Source organism: Dipteris shenzhenensis, chromosome 3, assembly GCF_047967505.1.
Source record: "Dipteris shenzhenensis isolate YYH24624 ecotype China chromosome 3, Dip_SZ_1.0, whole genome shotgun sequence".
Lineage (NCBI taxonomy): Eukaryota > Viridiplantae > Streptophyta > Polypodiopsida > Gleicheniales > Dipteridaceae > Dipteris > Dipteris shenzhenensis.
This window is the reverse complement of record NC_141598.1, coordinates 64,168,647-64,185,686: the sequence shown is the minus strand read 5'-3', so window position 1 is coordinate 64,185,686 and position 17,040 is coordinate 64,168,647. Positions and strand designations below refer to the sequence as shown.

General features: G+C 43.6%; 1 pseudogene; it reads left to right on the top strand.

Annotated features, from left to right (window-relative positions):
- The first annotated feature begins 12,097 nt into the window (after nt 1-12,097).
- On the top strand, nt 12,098-13,231 carry LOC147904161 (malate dehydrogenase 1, peroxisomal pseudogene; annotated as a pseudogene).
- The last annotated feature ends 3,809 nt before the right edge of the window (nt 13,232-17,040 follow it).

Below are 17,040 nucleotides of genomic sequence, written 5' to 3'. Positions count from 1 at the left end.
AATTTCTCCCACAATAAAAACACTCCTCTTCACTTATGAACTAAGTGAATTTTTTGAAAAATTTAATTAAAGACCCCCTCTTGTTATTGTAATTCTGTTAAAAATTTTCAACAAGTTAGATTAAAATACCCCTCCTTTTGAATGCATGTGGTACACTAAATTTTTTTAGGTGAACCCCCCTAGGGCTTAAGGCATGGTATGAAACTTTGCTGCTATGCTCATGGCTCAGCTCCTACACCACCTTCCTTACTTGTGTAGATCTTTATTGCCTTTGATATAAGACTCGTCAACCATCATTGGCTTGCTCATGGATTTCCTTTGCTGTGTAATGTTCCCAATTCAAGGTGTGCTTCATCTCTAGACTTGAAGCTTGCTCAATTGGTTGATGGCCATGCTCATGGCTCAGCTTGCTGCTGTTACTCATAGATGGATTCTAAATCCTGGCTCTTTGTTGAAAAATGTTTGGAGTCTTCATGCCACTGCCTCAAGGGACCTTCCACAACTAGCTCCTCGGGATGTATTGGGTGCAACTCAAGGATTAGTTCACTCTTGATCTTGACATAGTATTCATTCTCTTCATGTGTGTGGCCGGGTCTTTTCATCTTCATGCTCTCTACTGCCAAGGGACATGTTATCGCCATGGTTAACAGTCTATGCAAGCCAAAGAGAACGTATGTTTTGCAAGGTAGAGCAGAGAAGAATGATAGGATGAGAGGTAGACTATACACGATCTTACTTGGAGCCGTATGGGCCAAGTGAGAGAGAGAGAGAGAGAGAGAGAGAGAGAGAGAGAGGGGGGGGGGGAGGGGGGGAGAGGGGGGGGAGAGAGAGAGAGAGAGAGAGAGAGAGAGAGAGAGAGAGAGAGGGAGGGAGGGAGGGAGGGAGGGAGGGAGGAAGGGTTGGCTCTAAGGCCATTTAGAGAGAGAGAGAGAGAGAGAGAGAGAGAGAGAGGGGGGGGGGTAGGGGGAGGGAGGGACAGAGGGAGAGAGAGAGAGAGGGGGGGAGGGAGGAAGGGAGGGAGGGAGGGAGAGAGAGAGAGAGAGAGAGAGAGAGAGAGAGAGAGAGAGAGAGAGAGAGAGAGTAGGGTTGGCCCTCTCTTCAAAAGATGGATTTGAGAGAGAGAGAGAGAGAGAGGGAGAGAGAGAGAGAGAGAGAGAGAGAGAGAGAGAGAGAGAGAGTAGGGTTGTCCCTCTCTTCAAAAGATGGAATGTATAAAAGGCTAAATGGTCGACTTTGGTGTTCATTGTTATATGCACAAGTTTGGAATAAGAGCTCTCTCTTTCTCTTCAATGTGTTTGCGTCTTCTCTTACTTCCATTGTAGAGCCTTTGTATTTGACTCCATCCCCCTTCATTTTTCTCTTCTCTTCCTACCTCCCCTCTCTTCTTCCATCTCCCCTCCCCCTTTTCTCTCTCTCTTGGAAATATATTGCAACAATTCATGAGTCTCGAGTGTGACAATCAAGGGTGGTTTGTGATTGCATTGCTTCCACAAGGAGTAGCAGGAGGAGAGGCTCCCTTGGCAACCTTCAAGATGCCCACAACATGTGAGCCCTTGCCAGAGATTGCAAATTTTTGGAACCATTGTAGGGGGCTTTAAGGTATGTTTTTTCAATGCATAAGCCTTCTCTCTTTGTCCACCCATTGCTCATTGTTTCTAGCTTAACTAGGTGATTTGATTTTGTAGTATAGGTGAAGTGTGAGTGGATAGTTGAGTGTGGAAAACAAGAAGCTTTCCTTTTCTATTTTTCAAGCATTTTGATTGATTGGAGCTTTTTTTGTTGTTTTTGGTGTTGATTCATAGGAATAGGTAGTAGAGAGGATTGCTAATGGTTTGTATGTAGTCAAACATCACAACAAACACTAAGAAATGAAGTTATAAGGAAGATTTAGAGGTGGTTTGAATGTGTTTACAGTCACCCTTTTGAAAACATCTAGCATCCCCTATAGCCTTCAAACCTTGCATAGAAACTCAAAAATCTGAAAGAGCATCAACCTGCAGCTTTAACTGCTATTTGACACCTACCTCACCTACTTGACCTACTTGACGCCTGGCAGTACCTGAGCTGACAATTGTCATATTGAAGGTTACCTCACATCATTAGGATTAACGTAGCAACCACTAAGTCACTACTATAGGATTTGCTACTATATTGAAGTCACTGCTTTATGGACAATGCTACAACTTCACAGTCTTAGTGCTATAAACCAATTGATGTGCTAAGAAGTTGTCTCTTTATTATCAAGTCACTTCCATACAAAGTCGTCGCTACATTGAAGTCACCACGTTAAGGAGTCACTGCTTTGCTAGCATAGTCATCCATTCAGATGAGTTGTAATAATATACCTTTAAATCAATGGCTGGATAGCCCTTTACAAGTGATTCCATTTGATAGGGTAGTTTTAAGAATAGTAGTCATAAGATGCACTCGAAATCAGCCCACTATGTGTGGATAAGCCAACGCATCAACCAGCAAATAATGTAGTGACCCACATCATTTCGTTAAGGCTAATGCAGCGACTCACTACTTTAAGGCTAGAATTGCACAGTGTACTGAAACTAACTGGAGCATCCTGGCAGGCATGCACATGAGGTCTAGTAGAATGCTAGGAATTGAACCCAAGCCTGAGGAGGATGCCTCTAATAATATTGTAATTGGTTGAGTGAACACCTCAGTGCAATTCCTTTTGAGGTCTTGACATTAAGCTCATACTTGGTGCATAGTATTGCACACACAGACACCTTGATCTTGGAGGATGCAATGAGCTTTGATGCAAAAGTGGGGTAAAAACCCAAATCTTGGGGGCCCTCCATGGCTCCTAACTCTAGCTCAAATCAAACCCCAATCTCCCACACCATCAACTACATCCTCACGGCTTAGGGAATCATTCTCCAACTTTATGGGGAGGTTTGGTTTGTTTAACCTTCATTTGGCTAATCAATTTACAAGGCAAACTAGAGTGCTTGAGGAGCCACACGCCTTCCACCAATATTTACATCAGGAAGCTGCAAAACATCCCAATGCCCACCTCAACGATGGATCCTGTGGGGCCTTGTGTGCAGTTCTATGAGGGAGAGACATCCTTCATTGGAACCTTTGAGCCTAGGATACCTAGCTTCTACCTGCCAAGCCTTGAGATGTACGGAATTGAACAGATGGACTTTGGGGGTACATGCTCCCACAAACAATTGCTCCTCACCCCCCTTTGTACCCAGTTTGGGTGGGAGCCCAGGTGGAGCCCCAGAAGACATTCCCTATCCCTTGGTGGCTACACCTTATCAATCAATTACCAACCTTGGTGTGCCTATTCATAGGCCCTCAGTGGTGTAGCCAATACAACCAAGGCCACCACTAGTGCTAGTTCTAGGTCCTAGTGGGTTGGGACTCGCTAATGCAATGCCTATGCACCCTTAGTGCCACTTAATTATGGCACCATGCCAACCCTGCTAGCAATTGCTCTTGCGCCACAAATAGTACTCATTGATGAGGCTATGAGGATCCTATTGCAAGAACTAGGAAGGGGGACGTGCCACCAACCTTTGTCGGAAGGGATACCAACTCTTCAATGAGTAGACCAATCACCATCTCCAAGCTTATCACTAAGTTCCTAAGAGAGGGAGATCTAGTGTCCCATGTGGAGAGGTTTGAACAAAATTGCGAGACCTTCATGGACATCGGTGACTTGGATAAGGTCAATGGTATAGGGCTCTAAGTGCTAAAGAGAAAATTAACTAGGAGACGCTTCTAAATAAAAGTATTTATAGTGGGGTTTGTCTCCACTGGTCCCAAGTGGATCCCTATTAACCAATTGTATGAGGTAAAGTAGAAGGACAACGAGACCTCATGGGACTATATTGCGAGAATCAAACACTTGAATGCCCACTGCGAGCCTCATGAGAGGATGAGTGATGAGCGATTTCTATTGCGCTTCCTCATTTTGCTAAGGGATGCCAAGCTTCATCATCATCTTTTCACCTTCAACCCCACATCATTTGAGTTGTGTAGCAAGACTACAGTACTCTTAGAGGACAATATGAAAGACAAATCCAAAGTGGAAAAGTCACAAGTGCCTTCATTCGACGTGTCCCACAAGGTAAAACTATTAGTGTGGGTAAAGATAGGGAGACAACTTCACTTGCTAAAGGCATGAATATCGATGAGGTGATCCCTCATCTCTTGAATTGGGTAGCCCAACAATTTAAGGGGGTATTAACAAGGGAAGGTTCAAGCAATCCTCACCTATATCCTAAAATAGGTAATGTGTGGTGTGGCATCTACATGGGAAACCATCCCACCAATGAGTGCCCCCACCTTAGGGTGAGGTCGACACTCTACGGTGCCCATTGTGCTAGATGAGGAAATCATGAGGCATCTTAGTGTCAACATCCTAAGGTTATCCCCTAGCCAATGTACCAACAAAGGAAGCCTCTAACCTTGCTCTCATTGCCAAATTATTTCAATTAGGGAAAATTGGCTATTCAAGGAGCCCTCTCTACCAACCAAGGGCAATATAGGGATCAAAGCCCCCTCCACCAAACCAAGGGCAATATAGGGCTCAAAACCTCCCTTTACCTCCACCTATTAGGACCTCAACCTCCGCCACCTTGGATCACCCCTATGAACCAAGTGATCGTTGAGGAGCCACCCAATGAGTGGGAGGAGCTAGATTATGCCCCTTTGGCAAGTGACTCCTTGCAATATGAGAGTTCCCTATACCAGTCCGCCTAGATAAGCCATTACATCATGCAAGATGAACAATAGATCCCGATGTACCAAAAAGATCCACCACTCAAAGAGATCAGAATGTTAATAGCTTGACATGTAGACCAGCTATGTAATGCTATACGTGTCAAGGACCACACCGAGCTTGTGAGTGTCCCTACAACATGCTAGCTGACCAACCAGTGGCTTGCTAAAAATGCCAATGACCTCACTTCTTGAAGGACTGCTCCTACAAGGATGATCAACCAATGCCCACATCAAATGCAAATAACTTGAATGCTCCATTGTGTTTGGGTTGCAAGGTGGACCATCGTTTTATAAGGACTTCCTAATGCAAAGTATCGTAGAACGACCACAGATCCCAAGACCAACATTAATTTGTTAAGTATCGAGAGGGGACTTAGGGATATGAGCCACAAGGGTGCTGTGAAAGTAGGAAAGGATCAGGCAGAGTTATTTTTCAAAGCAGGTCCAGTGAGGACACTGCTATTGTATCCACTTCCACTTCTTTAATACACACCATGTTAGCTCCAAATCCAACCATCCACGGCCTAAGAGCAAGGATAAGGCAAGAGGGGTACCATCTTACAGCTCCTATGGGTCATAATGAATACCTCGACCCTGATATTGAAAAGCAATGCCTTGTTGAGGCACAACAATCAAGAGAAATTTGAGTAATGGCTCATAACAATCAAGGGTGCGGACACGATACATCCAAACTATGAATCTTGGAAAAGGTGGATGAGGAAGAATTAGGTGGCATATCTATGAGACACTCTCTTAAGGCACAAAATGTTCGAAGAGGACCCACATGGCATCAGGCTATAGAAGAGGACCTTATGTCCTTTTATGGCTTTGAAGAGCTAGATTTAGAAGGTTGAGAGCCTATCACCCAGGCTAACCACATTCTTGTTCATAGAAGTGAAAATGCATATTCCAACCCTACTAAGAGGGAATCCCATCCTGGATCAATTGATAGATGGCCACCTTGAGGAGCTACCCATGATAGAAGCCCCTACAAGGAGTAGAACCTACTTAAGATGCCAATCAATAAATTAGGCCGATACTTTGAAAGTGATGACACCAATGCTGTGCTCCCAATCACCTACCGAAACAAGAGTGCCACTGCAACCTTGGATGGAGGTGCATGTGTTAGCAAAGTCACCCGATAGTGCTGGGTCAACCTATGGTTAAGCTGGTGGATGGAGTGACATCCCAACCTATGGGAGTCCTGAGGGACAGACCCTAAACCGGTCTATATAGTCAATGACCTCACAATCAGGCAAGAAGAGGCCTTGATTTCCCTCCTATGAGAATACAAAGATTGCTTTGCTTGGAAGTATAGTGACATGAAGGGCATGCCCCTCAGGGTCGTGCAACATGCCATCCAAATATGGATGACATTAGACCGATGAGGCAAAGGCCCTACCATTATGAATCCCAAATACACAATGATTGTGAGGGAGGAAATACAAAAACTCATCAACACAAGATTCATTTATGAGATCGAACATACAGACTGGGTGTCCCCCATTGTCATTGTTCTGGTAAAGAATGCCAAAATCCGAGTATGTGTCAAAATCTAAAAATGGTCAATACTGCAACACGTAAAGACCATTATTTGCTGCCCATTACAGATCATGTGCTAAAAAAGAGTTGCAAGAAAGGAGGCTTATAGCTTCCTGGGTGGATTCTTGGGGTACAATCAAGTATCAATAGCACCAATGAATCAATATAAGACAACATTTGCCATGGAATGGAGAGTATACTCTTCCAAGGCAATGCTCTTTGGGCTCACCAATGCTTCTACTACATTCCAACAGTTGATGATCACAACTTTCAAGGAATACTTGAGGGATTTCCTAGAGGTGTTTTTGGATGACCTATGCATACATTTTGCATGGGATAAATATCTTTAACCTTTTTTTAAGAGGTGTCACCTCTATTTGCCTCAATCCACTCAAATGCCAATTTTGGGTTAAGCACAGGTTATATTAGGCCATGTTGTATCCAAGAACGAGATTTCTATGGGTTACAACATGATTAAGCTCACCTTGGAGCTATCGCCCCCTACCAATGCAAAGGGTGTGTAGAGATTTAATGGGCATAAGGGCTACTATCATATATTTATCTATAACTATGCCGAGATTTCCCACTCTCCTCAAAAACTCACTCAAAGACACGGCACTATATCAATTGATAGCCATCCAACTCTATTGAATGGGTAAGGATGACATAGTTATGTCCACAAGGATGAGTTCGTAGAGGTGTTGGAAGAAGCCCATTTGGGCATTGTAGGAGGGCACTTTGCAGGAGAGCTCACAGCCCGTAAGGTGCTACAAGCAGACCTATGTTGGGCCAAGTGTTGCGACCCCTACTAGGCCAAACCTCCATACCTCATAAGCAAGATTATATGCCTTTGATGGAAGGGGAGTTCTACTGATCAACGTTTTGAGAAATGGGGCATTGTTTTATATGACCAATCAATCCAATGCAGCAAAAGGGACCCAAGCCCGACCGACATATTATTGTGGCTACCGATTATTTTACAAAGTGGACAAAAGCCAAGGCTACCAAGAAGGCTGACACATGCGCAATGGCCAAATTCCTATATGAGAATGTTATATCATGCTTCAGCCTCCCACTCAAAAGCATGGGCGATTGTGGAACTCACTTTATGACACAATTCGTATTCTAATGAGTGAGTTCGTGATTGTTCACATAAAATCCACTGCCTACTACGCTAGATCAAACAACCAAGCCAAGAGCTCTACTAAAACTCAGAGGCTAGCTGCAATGACTGGGAGCACAAAATCACCACTGCACTCTGGGCATATTGCACAAAATACAACATCATGACCAACTCCATGCCCTTTAGCCTTGCATTTGGGGTTGAGGTAGTAATGCCCATGGAATCTATAGTGCCAACAAGCCTAAGGGTGGTAGTCTGAGATAGGCTATGAGAAGAGGCCATTTAGATTAATACATCTTGAAAAGCTCAATGAAATGAGATTAAGAGCATCTTATGTTATCAAGGTCAAAAAACTTTGTTGAAAAAGGTGCTTCAATTGCAACCTAGGAAACAAGGACCTTAAGGAAGATGACCTTGTGCTATTGTACAACATGATGAATACCAAAAGCATAAGCTTAAATATCATGGAATGGGCCCATATCAGGGTCACGCCACATCGAGACCCTTGATGGAGTCAAAATGGATGCTACATTAACGGGAGTAAGCTTAAACATTATTATGGCCCCTTAGCTCTCCAAACACTACAAGCCATTCGTTAAGAAAAGGATCTTTAAAAAAAAGTTGCCTGGATGAAAAAGCAGGCAATAGAAGAGGCTCGAGCTTGCCAAGATAAATTGAAACGATTAGGGCTTGTATCAATTTGCAAGGCTGCAATAGAAGGACTAGACCCTATGGATGATCAAACTGTGGCCGTACAAGTGGACTTTCAATTGTGCAGGGAGAAGATCTACATGCTCTAGGTGCTTGCTTCAAGCCATACAAGGCTTTCTTCAACCTGCAAACAAACTCAGGATGAGTAGCATGAACATAACCTGTGGGCTGCTCCATAAAGACCTCTTCTTGCAAATCACCATGCAAGAAGGCATTCTTTACATCCATATGTAAAGACCATCCCTTTGATGCAGCCATAGCAATGGCTGCTCTTACGGTTGCCATCCTTGCAACTGGGCTGAAAGTTTCTTCATAATCAATGCCGTATGTCTGTGCATACCCCTTGATAACTAATCTTGCCTTGTATCTATTCACAGAACCATCTGCATTGTGCTTGATCTTATAAACCCACTTACAGCCAATTGCATTCTTGCCTTTAGGTAAAGGCACCAATTCCCATGTAGCATTAGCATCCAAGGCATCCATTTCTTCATCCATGGCTTTCTCCCATTTTTCATTTCCCATGGCTTGCTCAAAAGAAGTGGGTTCTGGTTCCTGTATCACTTTGACCATATAGGCATAGTGAATGGCTATAAATCCATTATATTTCAGCCTATCCACAGGATACCTAACCCTGGTAGACTTGCGCAAAATAGGCTCACTTCCAAGTGCTCTCAAAACATCCCTGGTCTTCCTTACTCCAGGTGTAACGACAGAAGGAATACCCAACTCATCATCAATGCTCTATTCTGAGCCACTGGATTCACCATCTACATAAGAGTGACCTGCATTCACATCAAACATGGGCTGATCTACCTTCTCTTTTCCTTTTCGTGATACCTGCGTACCACTTTCTGCATTGCTTTGAGGAGATTCTCCTGATGTCAATCTGCCTGTCCATGGCGAAGTATGTGAACCACTGGTAGAGGACACTCCAGGTCCACTGATATTTTGTGATTGCTGCTGTGCATTCTGTGCAGCATTACCATTTTGTGCATCTACATCAATCATCACATTTACTGGTTTATACCAGCTGCTCATCTCATCAAAAACAACATCTCTGCTCACTGTGAACTTACGTGTAGAAGGGTTATAGCATCTATACCCTTTCTGCTGCAGAGAATAACCAATAAACACGCACTTCTCAGCTTTTGGATCCAACTTGGACCTCAACTCATCTGGCACATGGACATAGGCAATGCAACCAAAAATCTTCAGATGAGAAATATTTGGTTTCCTACCAGTATACATCTCCTCTGGCGTCATGCCATGTATTGCTGCAGTGGGAGTCCTGTTCATTATATAGACTGCTGTAGCAACTGCTTCAGCCCAATAATAATCTGGTAGATCTTTTTCATTTAGCATAGCCCGAGATACCTCTCCAATATGCCTGTTTTTTCTTTCTGCAATTCCATTTTGCTGTGGGGTATGGCTGCATGAATATTGCTGCTTTATACCATGCTCCTGCAAGAACCTTGCAAACTCATTTGAGAGGTACTCTCCCCCTCCATCTGACCTTAGGCATTTTATTTGCAGGCCTGTTTCTTTTTCAACCATAGCTTTGAAAGCTTTGAAGTGCCCAAACACTTCACTTTTCTTTTTCATAAAATACACCCACAGTTTTCTACTGAAGTCATCAATAAATGTGACAAAATAGTGACAGCCTCCAATAGATGCAGCTTTTGTAGTCCACACATCAGAGTGGATTAATTCCAATGGCTTTTTACTCTCTTGAATATGCCTAGGAAAAGGTTTCCTTACCTGTTTCCCAAATTGACAGGCTTCACAAACCTTGTGCATTTCTGCAACCTTGAATTTAGGCAATCCTGCAACAATATTTTGGGCTTGCATTGATTTAAGTCGCTGTATATTAACATGACCAATGCGTTTGTGCCAGATATCAATATTTGCAACTACACCGGTCCCATGTGCAAACATTGCTGCACTCAATTCAGGCATGTCTGCATCCAACGTAAACATTCTGCCCTTCTTCTTTCCTTTTGCTATCAAGCGACCATTATTTTTCATATCCTCAACAAAGCATCCATGAGGATTAAATCTGACCTGCAAGCCCTGCTCAACCATCTGACCAACAGAAACCAGGTTCTTGGTGATGTTCGGGACATGAAATACATCAGACAAGTATTTCTTTTTCCCATCCTGCATAGACAAAGGAATTTTGCCAATCTGCACAATAGGATGTGCAGTATCATCACCAGTCTCCACAAATCCTAGCTTTTCCAGCTTCCTTGCATCTTGCATCCATTCTGCATGACCTGTCATGTGGTTTGACGCACCTGAGTCAACATACCACACATCATTTTGTTCTTCTGTACTTGTCACAGCATTGGTCATATGCTGCACCATAAAAAGATGCTCATTTCTGTCATCACCCTGCCTGCTAGAAGATGCATAATTGCCTTGCTGCAATTTTCCATTCATAATGTCATTCTGCTTTTTGTAGCAGTCCTTAGCCATATGACCCATTTTGCCACAATAGTAGCATTCAACATTGCTGTTTGCATTTTGGCTTCTCTGCCATCCACCACGACCTCTTTGGCTCCCCCTGCCTCTAGAGTTACCACGTCCTCCTGCATAGGACTGGTTTTCTTGCGTTTGCTGCATATTCCGATTTCTACCACGGCCTGCAGATCGGCCTCCTCTACCTCTGCCTCTACCTCTGCCAGCATTTGAGTAGAAGACAGTTTCTTTTGAAGTTCCTGCTGAAGAAGATGCACCCCCATTTCTCTGCTCTTCAGAAATTAGAAGAGCAATCAACTCCTCAAAATCAAGAAATTTTTCACCGACGGCAATGGATGTCTGGAACTGTGCATAATCCTTTCCTAGACCATTCAAGGTCACAGAAACCAAATCATCATCATCCACTGGCGACCCAATGGAAGCAAGTGCATCTGCAATTTTCTTCACTTTCATGTGGTAGTCATTTATGCTCAAATTTTCTCTCTGCACATTGTGCAACTCCTATTTGAGTTGCATTTTCCTGGCTTGCGTATTTGTGCTATACATTTTTGCCAAAGTATCCCATGCCTCCTTTGTGTATTTGCATCCTGAATATGCACAATCATGGAGTCCGAAATACTGATAGACAGCCAGTACATAACTTTCCTGGCTCTCTCATGCCATCCTTTAAATGCCTGCATTTCCTGTTGACTGGGAACATTAGGAAGAACAGGTTCTTCTTCATTTCCTGTAATGAATTCCCAATAGCCTTTTCCCATCAAGAAATTCGTCATTCTAAACTTCCATGCCTGGAAGTTGTTCTTGTCAAGCTTTTCAGTGACAATCTGTGAAGTGCGATAATATCCGTGACTTATGCAAGGATTTGGGCATCAAGTGGTAAGAGCGGTTAGCTAGGTCAAGAGGACCACACCAATTTTGCGACGGCACTTGATATCGATGTTCCATCCAAAGATACAATAGCCAAAGCCTAGACGAGTTGTCTAGGTTCATAAGACTCTCTGTAGGAAACAACTTGCTTCAACATGATAACGACAAGGGGATAGTCGTTATCATGTGGCACACAGAGATACCCAAAGATAACTTCATCATCCTAAAGAAAGAAGATTCATAAGACTCTCTGTAGGAAACAACTTGCCGTTAAGCTTCAACACCCAAAGAAAGAAGACTTGGAGCATGCTATTTGACTCCCTCAAATTGAAGTTTTCAATAGGAACATTGCAATCCATGCCCTTACTTCGCCTCCACTAGCACATGCATCTTTCATCACACTCCAATTCTCACGTCCCTTAGACAACTCAGCAAGAACAAAACCACACTCAGAGCTCGTGCATGCAAGAGGGGATCCTCCTCCACAACCGTGTGCACCACCATAGCACTATCACCTCGGAGAGAATCCTCACATAAGCCCGATAGCCCTCCACGTGCAAAAGGGCAACAAATGCAGGTGCTCTTTTTGGGGAGGGTTTTAGGGACGGTTTGCGAGTAGGCGAAATGGCAAGTGCTGCTGCTGCTGCTGCTCGTCCTCTTGCTGTTCCTCCTCCTGTTTCTGTTGCTGGTCGCCTGCGACCCCTCTTCTTCTTCTTCTTGGCACCTTGCTGCTGCTCCTCTGGTCGTCGTCGTCCCCCCCTCGTCCGCTCCGCCCATGCCTCCCCTTCCCCTTCCCCTCCGCCTCCTGCCTCTTCCCCTGGCCCTTTCAAAATCGCCCTCCTCGGCGCTTCGCGAGGGGTCGGACCTCCCCTCTCCCTCCTCACCAGGCGTTCGCCCTTAGTCTCCCACCTTCACCTCTACGATGTCGTCAACGTCGACGAGGTCGTCTCGGAGGTGAGCAAATCCGATGCCTCTGCTCAGGTGCTTGGATTCCAGGGCGTTCCCCAGCTGGCGGGCTGCCTCAACGGCATGGACATGGTAGTGATTGCTTCTGGTGCTTCAAAAAGGCCCGGTATGACGGGGGAAGAGCTATTTGAGATTAATGCAGGCACAGTAAAGTCCCTTGTTCAAGCCGTGGCCCAGAACTGTCCTAAGGCCTGGATACATCTGCTCACGGATCCACTTAACTTCATGGTACCTATGGCAGCAAACGTGCTTAGAAGTTACAGGGTGTTCGACCCTTCCAAACTCTTTGGAGTGACCAAAATCAACTTGGTCCGAGCCAGCGAATTGGTAGCGGAGATGAAGAACTTAAACCCTAAGGATGTCGAGGTGCCTGTCGTTGGAGGTCACGATGGGATCACAATTCTTCCTTTTCTCTCCAAGACGAAGCCCAGTTGTCAGTTCACCCAGGAAGAAATAGAGCACCTTACGACGCAGATCAGAGCTGGTACGCAGGATGCCGAGGCCCAAGGTAGGGCTGCTGTAATTTTTATAAACTCGTGTCTACGAGCTCTAGCTGGGGAGGATGATATATTCGAATTTGGCCTAGTCCAAAATGCGGTTACGCGGGTGAATTACTTTGCCACCCGTTTCAAATTGTGTCCAGCCGGCGTTCAGTACATGGTTGGAAAGGATTTTGTTGACATGAATAAGTACGAGGAAGCCTCCTACAACGCACTTCTGCCAGTTTTGAAGGCGAACATTGAGAGAGGTTTGGAGTTTGCCCCTAAAGATTCCGTAGTGGGAACCGCCTAGTTTTGTCCAGAGCAAAACGTTTCTGGAGCGCTACTTTCGGATTGCAGACTACGTCAAACAATGATTGCCAGAGGAAGGAGAGTAACCTTAATTGGTACCATGATTGGTTTTAATGTGTACTGCCGTCTTCCAGTGAGTCGGGACCTGGCAGGTATATCTCGGGAGATGATTGTGGTTATCCTACCTCTGCGTGATAGCCAGCGCAACGACGTATCAGGTACCAAACGGCAATCTTGGTCTGCGATCGAGAAGGATTTGAGTGACCTAATCATTAATGCGAGTATAATTTCTACTTGCATGAGCTCAACTGTAGCTCCGTTTCTTCAAGGTCATAGCATTGATACAGAGATGCCCTGGCTTCGAATTTTATTTAAAGTTGTAGTCTCGGTTTAAAGATGCGTCCTTTCCTGGTTTGCGTTGGCTCTTTTGGGGTTGAATAGCTATCCATGAGATGAATCTAGTAATGAGGTGTTTTACACAAGGCTGAAACTTTTTCTTGCTCTGGATCCTTGAAGTATGTGCCCTGCAGGTTTATGTTACCTTGTACAACTATTAGACGACAATTATGCCTAGATCCACTATGCAGGAACTTTATTCTCCTTCTTCCCCTCATTTTAATGGTTTTTATACGACTCACGTGATACAAAGCATGAGTCGAACTCAGCTGTCACAGGAGAGGTTTTCTATAGACCTGAGTGCAGACTGAGTTTTCAGTCTATAAAATTTAGCTTCTATAAAGAGGCAACTGTTGAAGCTGAGCCACTTTAGATACCGCAGGCCTTTTTCCAGCTGATGAAAACTGCATCACGGAATTCCTCTCCAGATTTCATGTAGTAGAAAAATCTTTGCTGTTGGTGTTTGTCTGTATAGACATTAGTGCCTTCCAGGTGCAAATGGCATTGATACTTTTAAAAATTGGGATGCAAGTTAAGTGAATTTGCTAGTCTCATGGTGACTTTTTCATGTAACTACATGCTTTCACTCGTAGTCCAGAGGTGTTGCTACTTACAGTTTCTGTAGCCCAATGTCCAGGTTTATGTGTTGAAATGTAGAGTGGGCATCAGGGTTCGAGGGCACTAGAAACATGTTCTCGTTGGATCATGACCAACCTATCAATCGAGTGAATTCTTCTGTTTCATTTATGGGTAAGTAATCTACGGATGAATTAAACAATAAACCAAGGAGATGAAACTAAGACAAATCGATTTGTAGCGTACGGCAAGTCTATTCTCATGTGGGGGAGCAAGTATTTCACAAGTCTTCTTTTCTCTTGCTTACGTGCTAGATGGCTACTTATGCTTGGTGACTGATGAGAATGTAAGCATAGCTTTGCTTATCAAGTGACTCTCTCTCTCTCTCTCTCTCTCTCTCTCTCTCACACACACACACACACACACACATGCAGGCGCACTCTTCTTTTTTTTTTCAAATAAATTGAATTTGTAAGATTATATATATTCGAGGCCTTTGTAAGGTAGATATGGCATTTAAGTTGTATTATTTACCCACTTGGGTTGCCGTTGTCTTTAGCCACCTCTGTAGTTACTTTGCTGTCTCTTTAAATTTAGGGTTTTTCTCAGTTTATCTTAGTAGATATCTGTGCCTTCAGCTTTAAACTTCATTCTGGCTGCAAGATAAATTTATATTTTGCTCTCCTGAAAAGTTTCCCATGCAATACTTGGGTCCACCGCCAGAGATGGTCAAGACATAGCCGTGACAGTTTCGATGTGCGGTTTATAGCTTGGAATATAGTACTTTCGGTCAGACTTCCTGTAAGTAGTTGTGTAGACTCTTGGTAAGTATTGTTGGGTATGGTTCTTCTCCTGCACATGCCGTTGTACGGGACCATTATTTTGAGATTGTACCCTGTTATTGGCATAGTATTTCCCAACATTAAGGCCCGTTCTAGGCTGTATTAGAAGAAGTATCTCGCTATGCTTGAACATTGATCTCTTGGACTGTCAGTAAAGGCATACTAATGAGACAGATGTAAATTTCATGCCTGGAAACGAAACCCCAAATATGAAGAGATGGAGAATCCATTGACGACGCGCATACTAGTGAGAGAGATGTAAGCATCGTGCCTAGAATCGAAACCCGCATATGAAGAGGTGGAGAATCTATTGTCAACATATCCCATCTTTGCCCAACTTGGCGCTCAACCTTGCACTTCCGATAGGAGAGGTCGCTGTTGGGTCATTGATAGACCAGCTAGTAGCTTCTTCCCGGCAAGCTCGGGCACCATTGAAAACATCAAGACTCTTGTTTGTGATGCATGGTCTTGCCAATGGATTTGGTCGGCAATCCATTGTGATCCTAGGTCACAATAAAATAGCTTCAAGTGTTGTTTTTATCCATATATGTTCCTTTTTTAGAGATTATATGACCCACGTACTTGACTTACAAAAAGGTAACACTTGGACTTTTTCACATACACCTTTCCTGCCTAAAAGACTAACCTTAAATGCTCTAAATGTGCTTGCTTAGTCGAACTTGAGATGAGAATATTGTCAGAGAAGTTTAATACAACGTTGCATTAGTGATGCATAGTCTTGCCAATGGAATATTGCTATGTGGTCAGCAAGCCACGATGAGCCTATAGGTCACATGAAAATGGCATAAGAATTGTTTTTATCCATACATGTTTCTTATATAGAGAGAATATGACCCAGGTACTTGACTTACAAAAAAATCATACTTGGACTTATTCTTTGTTGCCTAAACAACTAACCTCATATGCTCTAAATGCCTTGCTTAGGCGAACTTGAGATGAGAATATTATCGAAGAAGTCTAGTACAATGTTGCATAAGTAGTGTCTAATTACAATGTCCCATCAAGATCTTGAACATATAGGTGCCTTTATTAATTCAAAGGGCACACTATAAAATGGTAATGACTCCTTTGAGGTCTAAACCTAACCTTGGTAGCTAGCCTAATGATACCATTGTTGGAACGTGGGAAAGAATAGGTGCATTGTGGCAAGAGGAGTGAGAACACAAAAGAGATCACAATGGGTGTTCTATTGATTTGAGAGGGAAGTCCCTCTTTTATAGAAATGGAGAGAGGGTGGCCTAAATCAATGGCACCTCTCCTACATCAAAGGAGGTAACTCCTAAATCATAGGAACTCCACAATCATAGGTACCACCCTATGTGGGGGCCTTTGCAAGGGTTTGCCTCTTGCTATGTCAAGGATTCATCTAGGCACATAGTTTCACAAGCCATCTCATGGTGGTCAAGGATAAATCTATGGCTAGGATCTCATGTTAGCAAAGTTACCCAAGGTTACAAAAATGGGATAGACCCCCCCAAATGGTTCTCTCTCCCTTGCATGTACAAGGATGAATCTTAGGCCTTTGTAAGGACCTAGTCTCTCATGTCTGCAAGAGGTACCATGGGGGTGGTAAACACATATCACATGGCCTACATCATATGGTGACCAAAAGTGATTTACAAAAGATAAAACACAAAACACACAACATTCTTTTTGGAGTACTATTCCACGCAGAGAACCTCAAAATTGACCAAGTGATGACTAAAGTTCAATGTGTTGGACTCTAGAAAGCCCAATCTACCATAAAATTTGATTCTTCATTTGTTGATGGAGTCCTTCCTTTAGCAAGATTTGCTTTGTTATTGATGTAGCTCTTCTTCACATGATATGCTTCATTCTCTTTGGAGTTGTAGTGGGCTTGTCTCTTGGAGAGCAACTGTAGAGAAAACCTTTTTAGGTGGCAATACTCCATAGTATGATTGGGTGCTCCATAGAAGGCACATATCTTTTTCTTGGTGTTCACCTTGATGAAATA